This window comes from Haliotis cracherodii, unplaced genomic scaffold (assembly GCF_022045235.1).
Source record: "Haliotis cracherodii isolate W230 unplaced genomic scaffold, xgHalCrac1.p SCAF_2, whole genome shotgun sequence".
NCBI lineage: Eukaryota > Metazoa > Mollusca > Gastropoda > Lepetellida > Haliotidae > Haliotis > Haliotis cracherodii.
In genome coordinates this window covers 20854486-20867193 of record NW_027266275.1, presented here as the reverse complement: position 1 = coordinate 20867193, position 12708 = coordinate 20854486, and the positions used below count along the sequence as shown (strand labels likewise).

The window sequence follows — 12708 nt, the reverse complement described above, 5'->3', positions numbered from 1 at the left end:
CATTAATCTATTATAATGCTATAACTGATGGGAATTCGCATATAGTGTGGAATATGTCAAGCTCAGGTCTCAATCATTAGACGAAGGGTCAAATAAAAAAAATAAAAATCAGTATTTATACTCGTATTATCAAAGCTTGGAACTGTTGATTGGACATTTCTATTTAAAAAGAAAATTGTGATTAAGTGTTTAAGACTATATCAACAGTGTCCTAATTGACGCACTGTATTTATTGTTGCATTTATGTTATCTAAGTGTAAACTGAGAGCTTGGACATGAATTTGCCATTTGAAGTAAACGTATTTTCATTGGGCAATTATTGGTCGCTTGGGCGAGGGACATAAATGCACTGAACTTAAGATAACGAGAACCTTAATTTGGCATGCTCAGTTGAATATTACCATATCCAACTGAAAGTGATTAGTTCATTTGTACGGAAGCCCACCCTGACCACCTTGTCATGTTAGTATTATCTTGACAATTCAAGGTAATAACTTGAAAATTGAGTTCAAAATTCTTAACTTTATAAAATAAAAAAAATATCTTATACTATCTGGAAAAATCAAGTTATTAAGTGAAGAATTCAAGATGTACTGCATTGAACAAATGAAGTTCCCAAAGCTTCATTTTGTGCTCTGAGCTGTTACTGTTGACAATCATGAACTTTTTTTCAAGATAATTTATTTTAATTTTGTGGCCTTAATGAGCTTCCGTACATTTGACAGTAAAATTGGTTTCATTATTTTGTAATGTGTCGTGCAGTGGTTGCAATGGTTGATAATTGATTGAATGTCTTAATAAGACTTATCCGCAATGTTCCATAGATTGTCAGCTAAGGAAGTGATTATTTCATTTCATTTCTATGGTACCATTGACACGTGATACATGTCAGTGTCATATGTCAATCACGGCGACCGTGGGACATTCCCGCAGTGTGTATGTGCTGTCTCCATGTGCCTACGGATATATTGCATATATATTTTGTGAAATATTTTCCTAGACGTGTAAATGATTGTAAGAAGCGGTCGACGTGCAAACACGAGGTGCACACATTGTACGGCAATCATCTGTGATATTAGACCTGTAAGACATGTTTGTTGTACATATATTTATATACATTCCCGGAACATGCATAGAGGTCGTCTTTACTGTGCGAAATAGCTGAATATGATGAAAGTGTTGGGGTCGAGAATTAAGCTGTTGAAATGTATGTACACGTTCAATTCTGTTTCAACAATCTCCCAGTGCTGCTGTTGAAATTTATATTGTACTATTTCGTACAGTATTACAATTTTACAAAGTCATCTTGTGAATTGATTGGAACTGTGTGACAAATATTGCTGAGAAAACTTACTTAAGGAATTTCATATTTCATTTTTGCTAATGCATTTTGAAACAACTTTGTATATATGAACAAAATTCAAATTTGGCTGTTAATTAAGAACTGAACAAATGCCTTTTACAAATTTTATTTTTAGGACATGCTTTAACGAATAAATTTGTCTTTGCCGTTTTAGAAATACATATAGAATAATTATGCTATTTTTTTTGTTATTTTGAGGACATACTTTAACGAATAAATTTGATTTAGCACTACGTATCGAAAAATAATGCCATTGTTAAATTTCGTTTTTGTGTTATGATTTAGTAATTCGTATTATATGAATTATTTTATTATATGAATTGATTTTATGACAATATTTTATAATATTGATCTAAGAAGCCATGAACCAAGTGACAGTGAGCACATGCTTCAGTTAAACTGAATTGTAATAGAGAGTGTTTGACTCACACATCCTGTCACGTAATAGTATGGAAGGCCAGTTATGTAATATGTGATGGCTTTAGTGAGCGCAGTAATGCATTGTTCACTTAATGCATGAGTGGTAAGAAATACCCTTCACGTGTTGACTAGTATATATGTCCTATAGCTATGAACACGCAGGGGCGTCTATGGTATCATAATTTACCGATACTGGTCAGTTTTAGGGAAAACAATGATTGGCTGACGTGGTCATCAAGGTTAATATGGCGATCATTCCAGTCATCTCATGTAATAAAATAATCAAATGAATGGAGTATTTTTTTTTAATATTCCTTTTCGTGAGGAAGCACACCGTCAAATCTTCGCGGGTTTGTGAATACGGCGTGCCTCCATCATCTGTGAATAATCTGGCCGCTTTGCAGATTTGTATCCAATAAATCAAGCGACAGTCTGGTTTTAAACGAGGGGGGAACCAGCGAGTACACTGACCTATGAGTGCTATCGTTACAACGATACAAACGTCATTATTATACCTCTATCAGATTGATGAGATCTGATTGATCCACGTGATCTTGATAAAATACTGTGTAACCCGCCTTGGAGGGTAATAAATTTCTCAGCGGGGGATTAAAGGTCTTATACCCCACCAGGTACAATGCAGGCTGCACGGGGATTTCTGAGAGGCAGTATAAATCCTTACACCCTGCTTCGATGCCTAAAAAAGCCGCACGCTTTTCTCGAGCAAATGAAGTCACGTGACATAGCACAAATTAACCTCAGCTCAATCGAACATCTGTTTTCTATCAATTTTGAATTTGTGTTAATTCTTTTACAAGGTACCATTTTACTAGGTCCGGCTATAATGTTATACAACTTATAACATCACCCGCTTGACAGCGTGTACAACGTGTGTCATGGCCTTCTGGTTGACTGGGGGCACGTGTGGTCCAGTCGTCTAAGGCGCCGCGATTCGCTGTGCAGAGTTGCATCGATTGGGCACTCCAGAAACCTATGTGGGTTCGAATCCCGGTTCGCCCCAAATATGTTTTTTAGGTTTGTCAGCACCATACCCGTGCTCGTGGGTTTCACCGAAGTGATGTAACTGGAATACTGTTAAAAGCTCACTCACTCACTCACTCACTCACTCACTCACTCACTCTCACTCACTCACTCACTCACTCTCTCTCTCTCTCACTCACTCACTCACTCACTCCGGTGGACTATTCTACAAGTTGCTTCAGTGTCAGGCTATGGCGTTGTTTATATGGCTTATTTGACTTTCATGAATTATAAACGGACACATTTCATTAGCTTACAATAAAGACTCGTCACTACCCTATATATTCACGGGTAATGGAAAACGTAGTGTATGCAAGACCGTGAAATATTGAACATGGATGAAACCAAGGGGCGCAACAATTCGCTGTGCAAGGTATAGTAAGTCCATGGATGTGTAGTTATTCTATCCTCCTAATAAGCAAATCTAGATATGTGGACAGCAAAGTCTAAGGACTCCAGTCTCTTATTTGGACAACTTGTTTTTATTATTTACATAATGTAGAAATTATTATTTGAACTAGTAATTATTGGCTTATAGGCTTGTGCAAGTCTATGCGTAGTACAGGTATGCATAATACAGTTCCGTTTGTCGTTGGTTCAGGTGACCTGAGATTTATATTGGCTTGTAACACACGAACAGTCTAGTCGACCTACTGTGACCTTACCCGACTTTTGAGGTTCTCAAAAGGTTTCACTACAGTGTCCCAGAACTCATTTGTACAACTACCTCTAGACATGCAACATATCTTAAATATGGCGCACAAAATACGCCAGGTTTTGGGAAACATTGTCTGCTGCTGTTTCTTAGATGTTTTCATTGAGATTGTCATAGTGCAGCGGTTTTTTTCAAATTGTCTAAAATTAATTGTTGTTGTTGTTATTATTATTATTATTATTATTATTATTATTATTATTATTATTATTATTATTATTAACGTTATTTTCCACTTTCAACAAATATTTCAAGAGGGACCCGGACAGTCATCTTCTTCTCAAAACACATTGACCTCTTTATTGCCAGTTAACACAACGCTATTTCAACTCACCAGTGCTTCTTTCTACCTAGATTGTTATTCAGACCGGGAAATAAAGACTAAAATATATATCTACTAAATAACAATAATATAATCCAAATGGAGCCCAGAATAATTCTTAAATTCAGGAGCTGAGGCAAATCTAGACTTGTTAAATCATTTTAGACTTGAGTTGGACACTTTTTTAAAACTTTGCTCAAGGCTCTGGTAGACTACTTTCTACGATAAACTGGTGCCCTAAACTATTGGTTAAAGCAGCGAAAATCAAGGAAACGCAATTTTTTAACCCTTCTATTAGGAAAGTCTATAGTTGAACCCGGGACAGCTGTCAGGTAACGCAATTCACTTTTCAGAGTTGCGCCCCCTACCCATGCCACGATCCGCTGGTCGTGGGTTCTTATCCAGAGTCACTCCAACTATGATCTTCATGTGTGTTGATGTGTGTTATAATAAGGTATTATTTTCTGGTTCATGTCACTGGGGTCCATGCATAAATTTCAAAAAGTGGGATTTGAACCCGATAATCCACGCAAGAAAAAGCACCTCATGATTTCAGTCACTTGATTGTCTGCTCCGCCATAAAGCTGTTATGAGAGCGGCGTTAAACAAACAAACAAAACCCCTACAACTTTTATATGCCTATTTACGATATTTCCCGCGCCGAACATGCACATTGTTCCCGTGGTTCTCATGAAGTGCTGCTTTTCTGTATTGGTATTTATAGATTATGCAATTGGTCGTTGCTGTTTTTTGAGTCCAACAAGTTCACATATTGGCACGTAGTGACATATGCAGAGAATACTACACTCGTTCTCGTTAAATACCATTTTTACGAAACGAGTGGACTTTCTATGGTATCTGACCAAGCGAAAGCGAGGTCAGATACCATAGAAAGTTCACGAGTTTAAGTAAAAATGGTATCTAACGAGAATGAGTGTGGTATTTTATTTATTACCTACATTAAATATATATTTCAGTGTAAATACATTACAACTTTCGTTCGTTGACCGACCAAACTGAAACTGGTTGCAAAATCTGGTTGCGCATGAATATTGATATATGCCCAAATATGGGCATTGTTGACATGTCTATGCATACGCATAAACAACATGCCCCTGCAGTTGTGTTTGCAAACAAAACAGCACCGACGCTCAAGATCCTTTTGGAAGAAATTCTTCAACTTATGGTGATTCAAGCGCCATGTTGTTAGTACAAAGGACACCTATATGAAAATTTGAAAAGTCACATTAGCGCCGCGCTTTGAATATCGGACTAACAGTCAGTCACTCGCACTGCCGGTGTCCCGTCTGTGCAATCAAAATGGTTCGGTTTCCTTGATCTATCAGCTGAATTTATATCATGTTCATACTATTTTGGAAGAGAGAAATCAGAGTGCTCGCCAAAGACATTCATGTTAACTGTACCTCCCTTATACTGAAGACGCGAAAATCAACAAACTCAAGTCTGCTTGCATGTCAGTGACAGCTTCGAACGATCGGAGGGCAAGGTCACCACCGGAATAAGAAAAGACAACCGTGATCTAGGCCTACTCACAGCGTTTTACGCTAGAGATAGGGAAATTTTATTGTTCACATTTGGGATGAGTATGTTCTTTCCCACATGTGACAATCATCACGAGAATATCTCCATGCCACGTTGAAAGGGTTAACAGGAGGCATAATAGGAGATAGGCAGTGACTGCAGACCTACTTTATTATTTCCTGTAAATAAGACACAAATCCCTAGCCGTGATCGCTTGCCAGATGTGTGTGGACACAGAACCTATGGAGGCTCGTTTTAGGCTGTCATGTTACTGCCGTAGTTTACTGTATATTGTTCGGTGATCGATACAATGGTGGGCTCTCATTTTCTTTTGCGAAGAACGACCCATGAAAAAAAGACGCCCACAATACACAATTATATGTTTTATAATCATGAACACAGAAAGATTTACATTTGTTTTGATGGAACAGCCTACATCTGACTGACGATTGGTGGTCTCGCAGCTAAAGGGAGGCTAGTGGAACTGCGACTGTGACTACTGTTAGAGCCGAGATCGGTACCGTCGACAACGGTTTTGTCATTGGAAAACATTTTTCTAAATGCTCCCCTGAAGTTGCGGTTGTAGATGGCGTAGAGAACGACGTTGTATGCCGTGCTGAACGACGCTAAGGATATTTTGATCATGTTTATAGGGCCACCCACAAACATATGATCGTCTCTACCCGATATTTTCTGAAATATTAAAACAAACCGTTTAGTTGCTGATGATAAAATGAAAGGACTCACTGTAAATGATTTAAAAAAAAATTAAAGACAACATGATCAGACATCTACCACGTGTCTGTATGTCAAACATCTTCTAAACAAATTAATGTCGAAATTATAAAGGTTCTCGTGGTTATAAACGCCCCTGAAAACATCTAGAAATCGAATTTTATGGAACATTTTAGGATCAGTTAAACATGAATTTTGTTGCTGACAAAAAAGCAAAACGTGGAACATTTGAACAAAACCATTAAAACCAGACCTTACTTCTCGCTACCGCTAAACAAAGATCTGAAGACATCCCATTAGGGGTCACGTCAGAACGACCTTCATCCGACCAATCAGAGCGTCCCTTACCAGATCATGAAAGTGACAGTCGGAATGTGAATTTTAATCATGCAACCTCTTAAACTTTAACACAGGGTATTCCGAACGGTAGTTAAGGGTTTAACGACTGAATCCAAATAATCTAGACCATCTACCATCCTTTCCAGAATGTTCTTTTGTTTAGGTTTCAAATTTGTAATCGAAAATGTGTCAAAACATGTTTCAAAGAGTAGTCGCCAATTTGAAGTAAGTGCCGTAAAGCACGAAAAATCTGCCTTCTCATTGGTCATTCCATTGGTCGGTCAAAGTTTGCGACAAGTTCTGACGTGACCCGTAAAGGGATGTCCTCAGATCTTTGTTCAGCGGTAGCGAGAACTAAGATCTGATTTTTATGAGATTGGAACAAAACGAAATCTGAATTTCATTCATGTGAAATCAAAACGTCAACACCAGAGAATAATCCATCCCGATTATCAGCCGGAACCGATTCCATTGGGAGTAAACGGCAAAATAGTGGTGGAAAGTATGTGAACGGATCAGCGATGGCACCAGATGTAAGTGAAAGGTCGGCATGTCCTGAACACAACAACACAACTTCCAAAACAATTTCTATGTGGGTCCTAAAGTAAAGGATACTTATAATACCTTGTCCTCTGTTGGTCAATATGGATGAAACGTCCACGCCAGAGAATAATCAGTCTTGATGATTGCCTTTACAGGATTCCAAGGGATTTTTTTTTATGGGAAACACCTCAACGATCTGTTTCTTAATTGAATGATTGTACCACACTAACAGTTCCCCATCATACAAAAAGTCACTATAAATTGTCTGAGAGTAATTGTTTGGTCTTGAAACAAGACATCGTTTATTACTCTTGGCTTCTCTTTTGCACGCCAATCCAACAACAAAGGCGAAGAGCGTATGCCCATGACACTCAATGCACAAATAAAACATAATGCGGTACCCGCATGTGGGACAAAATGGGAAGGATGCTTGAATGACATGGTATTTTTGTCATGAAGACGGGGAAATCAGAATTAAATATGACTTCTTAAAAGAGAGCAATACGCGATCGTTGGTTTAGGTCAATTTCTGGAGAAATATCGTGAGGGCAATAAGCTTTTAAGGGAGTTATCCCTTGAGGCTCAGTTGTGCAACGATACCCAGCTTATTAACTCGCCATAGAACACTCGGCATTAAACGGTATTTCAGTTATATGTAATTGTTGGAGGCAGCCTGAAGCGATGCAGGTCGCAGACGTTTTCACTTTGGGCAAACCAACCAACATAATACTGCACGATACTAGAATCATTCTAACAAACCAATGCTCATAACAGAGGCGAATCTTTAAACTCCCGATCAGCGGATCTTACATGACTAAGGGAGACAACTCTTCAAGTAGAATGTTTCCTGCAAACAGAAGCCTCACCCGTGATATGAGTAGTATAAAGTAAGGCAGCCAGGATATGGCGAAAAGGGCAGCCACGAGTATGAGCATCTTGACTATCTTCACCCGATGGCGGTAAATGAAGAACCCTCTGGGAGTGCTCTTCTTCCGCCTCGACCCATCACACAGCCCGTGCTCTCGGAGAAAGTTCAGTATTCTCAAGTAGTTGCCCAGGATGAAGATGAGGGGGATGATATACGCCGTCAACAGCAGCACGAAGCCGTTGGAGATGGAGGCTGCCGAAGAGAAGGAGACTGACGCGCATGACGTGGCGGAGATGTTGTTGTCGTCTGAAACGCTGATGTAGACGGAGTACCTGAGGACTGTGGGGATGATGACGACGGCTGCACCCATCCAGATTATTGGGATGATTTTTAAAGCTGCATGACCTACAAAAATGGCATTTATTTGTCATCACTGTTTGATAATGGTGCATAAGCACATGCTAATGATATAGTCGGAGTCGTACAATGGGCTCTGTTTTAGTAGAGACTTCTTATGGTTAAGGAAATGTTTTTCGTTCTTTTTATGTAGCTTTCTTCCAGTGTCTGAATAAACGCAGAGTGAACAAAACAGAAAGCAGAATTGTGAGTGAGTCAGGTTTTATGCTACTTTGAACAGTATACCAGTTATATCATTGCGTGTCAGGATAATGTGGGGGAACATTTCATCCACGAGTACTGGTATGGTGCTGACAAACCCAGAAACATAATCAGGGCGAACCTGGATTTGAACAAGCGATCATAGGTTTCTGGGGTCCGTAAGGGAGGCAACTCTGGACAACGAATTGCGGCGACTTTCGACGACTGGGCCACCCGTGTCCCATTTATTTTTTGATTCGCGCAAAGGTTTACCAACAAATGATTAACGGAAGATCCTTTCCTGGTAACGTGACCGTTAAGTCTGCCTGACACAACACGTTCAGTTGAGGTAACCAATCGCTCTGCTTCTCCCTGTAAACGATTTTAATTTTGACTTGTGGCTGTGGGTTGTAGCAAAGTGTTTTCCTTATTGATCGCCAACCCAAATCTGCATCGCACCTTATACGCTTCAGCAAACTGCTTCCTCGTGATCTAACGACAAAAGCAACATGATTCTCTTCCTAAAATACTTTACTTAAAATACGAGGACGTATATTTTAGATCGTGGAACAATATATATAACTTTCGAGTTGGAGACCACCTGATCAAAACCTCAATGATGGTGTTTATCGCTAGGAAAATGGAAATTTCTTGAAAAGCGCACTTTGCAATTTTTGTCATTACTGTAAGTAATATTTCTTATCGACGGAATGGCTTGTTTTCACTCAATAAGTATCGTCACGTGTGCAGCTGTCTTCATTCATCAATCACTGCGTTATGCTTGTCGTAAAAGGCTACTTACGGGATTGTGTGGTCAGGCTCGCTGACTTGGTTGATGCATGTCGCCGTCTATCACTGGATTGTCTGGTCCAGACTCGATCATTTACAGACCGCCGTCATAAAGCTGGAATATTGCTGAGTGCGGCGTTAAACAACAAACAAACAAACCGCGTTATTTCGTGATTCTATTTCACGTGGCCAGGACTAAAGGATAAAAAACAGTCGCCGAAAACACAACAATGACACCCGTATCAAATACATCCCCATCGAATAACCATAAGTTCCTGTTTGTTTCACCCAATCAAACATGGATGTTTTCTTCCTTCTGCCCGGCAGTGTATTAAAATGAAGTTATTTAAAACACAAGGTGAATCTCTGGCGTACCTGGTCGCTCAGATTCCACCTGCAGCAGGATGGCCTTGCGTCGTTCACATGATATGGCGACCAAGACTGTAGATGGACACGACAATACAGAAGATAGGCATGGAGTTGCTAATCTTGCACAGCACCATGCCTGAAACAAACATGTGGAGTTGTTTTCTGATTATCTCAAACAAGAATGATTTTGCCTGAGTTTGTTAAAACGTATCTGTTCTAGACGTATTTTCAACTGTTGTAGATGAAACAGTTCAATGTTGTAGATATAACAGTTCAATGTTGGAGATATAACAGTTCAATGTTGGAGATATAACGGTTCAATGTTTAGATATAACAGTTCGATTTTGGAGATGTAACGGTTCAATGTTGGAGATGTAACAGTTCAATGTTGTAGATGGTACAGTTCAATGTTGTAGATATAACGGTCCCATTATGTAGATATAACAGTTCAATGTTGTAGATATAACAGTTCAATGTTGTAGATGTAACAGTTCAATGTTGTAGATGTAACAGTTCAATGTTGTAGATATAACAGTTCAATGTTGTAGATATAACAGTTCAATGTTGTAGATGTAACAGTTCAATGTTGTAGATGTAACAGTTCAATGTTGTAGATATAACAGTTCAATGTTGTAGATATAACGGTCCCATGTTGTAGATATAACGGTCCCATGTTGTAGATATAACAGTTCAATGTTGTAGATATAACAGTTCAATGTTGTATATGTAACAGTTCAATGTTGTAGATGTAACAGTTCAATGTTGTAGATGTAACAGTTCAATGTTGTAGATAACGGTCCCATGTTGTAGATGTAACAGTTCAATGTTGTAGATATAACAGTTCAATGTTGTAGATGTCATAGTTCAATGTTGTAGATATAACGGTCCCATGTTGTAGATATAACAGTTCAATGTTGTAGATATAACAGTTCAATGTTGTAGATGGAACAGTTCAATGTTGTAGATGTAACGGTCCCATTATGTAGATATAACAGTTCAATGTTGTAGATGTAACAGTTCAATGTTGTAGATGTAACAGTTCAATGTTGTAGATAACGGTCCCATGTTGTAGATGTAACAGTTCAATGTTGTAGATATAACAGTTCAATGTTGTAGATGTAATAGTTCAATGTTGTAGATATAACGGTCCCATGTTGTAGATATAACAGTTCAATGTTGTAGATATAACAGTTCAATGTTGTAGATGGAACAGTTCAATGTTGTAGATGTAACGGTCCCATTATGTAGATATAACAGTTCAATGTTGTAGATATAACAGTTCAATGTTGTAGATATAACGGTCCCATGTTGTAGATGTAACAGTTCAATGTTGTAGATATAACAGTTCAATGTTGTAGATGTAACAGTTCAATGTTGTAGATGTAACAGTTCAATGTTGTAGATGTAACAGTTCAGTGTTGTAGATGTAACAGTTCAATGTTGTACAGGTAACAGTTCAATGTTGTACAGGTAACAGTTCAATGCTGTACAGGTAATTGTTCACTGCCACATTAAGGTGATGTAGGTTACATATGTTTGAATACGCTTGTCCTGGTGTTAGTGTGAAGACAGAAAGGGCTGTAGGCGCAAATCCTTTTGTGAACCAGTAACAGACATGGTAATTATATAGTGACGATGTCTATTTCGCACAGGAAACTAATGCCAGACGCTACCGTGGCGGTTGACTCATATTTCTTCTTTAAAAGATCATTAATGAGGATGCTTGGGAACTGTATTCCTGGCAAATGGTCTTGCCGGGCGCTGAATCAATGATGAAGGTCTTCTGAATCAGTATGATAGACGCATTATATACTCTTACTTTTCACCCCGGAGTAGGAGGTGGGAAGCGGCGCAATAGGTTTCAATTGACCATACGTGGCTAATGGTTGCTAATTGTGACTTGGTCGATTGTAGGTCATCTGGGATATTGCTGGCCGACCCAGAAACAACCCTGTCTCTCCCCTTACACTGACTGCTGTGCGTGTAAGGGCAAACTGTTATCCTGAATGAGGATCACGCTGCAGGCTTTCTATTGATAATGCACTGTTGAATAACATTTAGGAACGTCCCAACATACTCATTATACGAACGAAATGAAGTGTAACGAGTGTGAAGTCCTGGGTATTGACATTTATTTGTTACCGAAATATAAACAAGTGTTTCTATAATTATAAGAAATATCTGCTAAATCTGTCTATTGTAATATTCCGACTATTCAAAAAATAATCGACTAGTTGAAGTTGGTTATCGTACAATTCTATTGTTAAAGCAAACACACATCCTCCCACACCGAACACCAAACAACATGTTGGTGTTGAAATATTAGGCTCTGTGGTCAATCAATACATTTTTCAGTGAGAGAAAATCATTTGGCCTGATAGACTAGGGAATCATATCAAGATTTTCAACAGATCATTTCATACTCTCACATGGCTTCAAATGCCCGATTAGCTACAATGAAAACCAATTAGTGGATTTTTCATACTTTTATTATACATGGTTTGATACAGAAAAATGGCGTGACACTATAGTTCATGAAAATCAGCCTTACAAGTATGATATTGAAACCACCTAGTCCCCAGCGAAAAACTACAGTGGTAGTATTCACAGTAGTTGTAAGTGTGGCATCACGTTCGAGTGATTAGAGGATGGTGCACAATCATTCAGGGCACAACTGCGAGTTTTCCAGGTGGTACCCGGTCCAAGTATTGTCCATCACAGTGGCCTCTGTCAGGTACCAACTACTTGTCATCAACAGCTCGTTCAAGTCTTGGTGGATGAAATGATTCATACTGAATGAAAAAGAAAGACAACGTTAAAAGAAAGCACTTACAAATTGGTGACATGGAGAATTAGTATTGTCATAACATAGATTTTCTGCCATCAGCGCGTTTTGTTTCTCATAATTAATGCTTTCTGTCTCTGCTAATCAATTTGAATAGCACTGGCAGCATCGAAGCAATGCATTTCAGACTTCATCTTGCCATGGCTGTTGATCAAACAACCGCGACCATAATTTTAAAGGTTTAAATTGTTACAATATTCCCAGGTGTATGGGATCCATTTCT

At 38.7% G+C, this 12708-nt stretch overlaps 1 pseudogene; it reads right to left on the bottom strand.

Moving 5' to 3' along the window:
* Positions 1–5832: 5832 nt before the first annotated feature.
* LOC139467506 (RYamide receptor-like) overlaps positions 5833–12708 on the bottom strand; it is a 67479-nt pseudogene continuing 60603 nt past the window's right edge.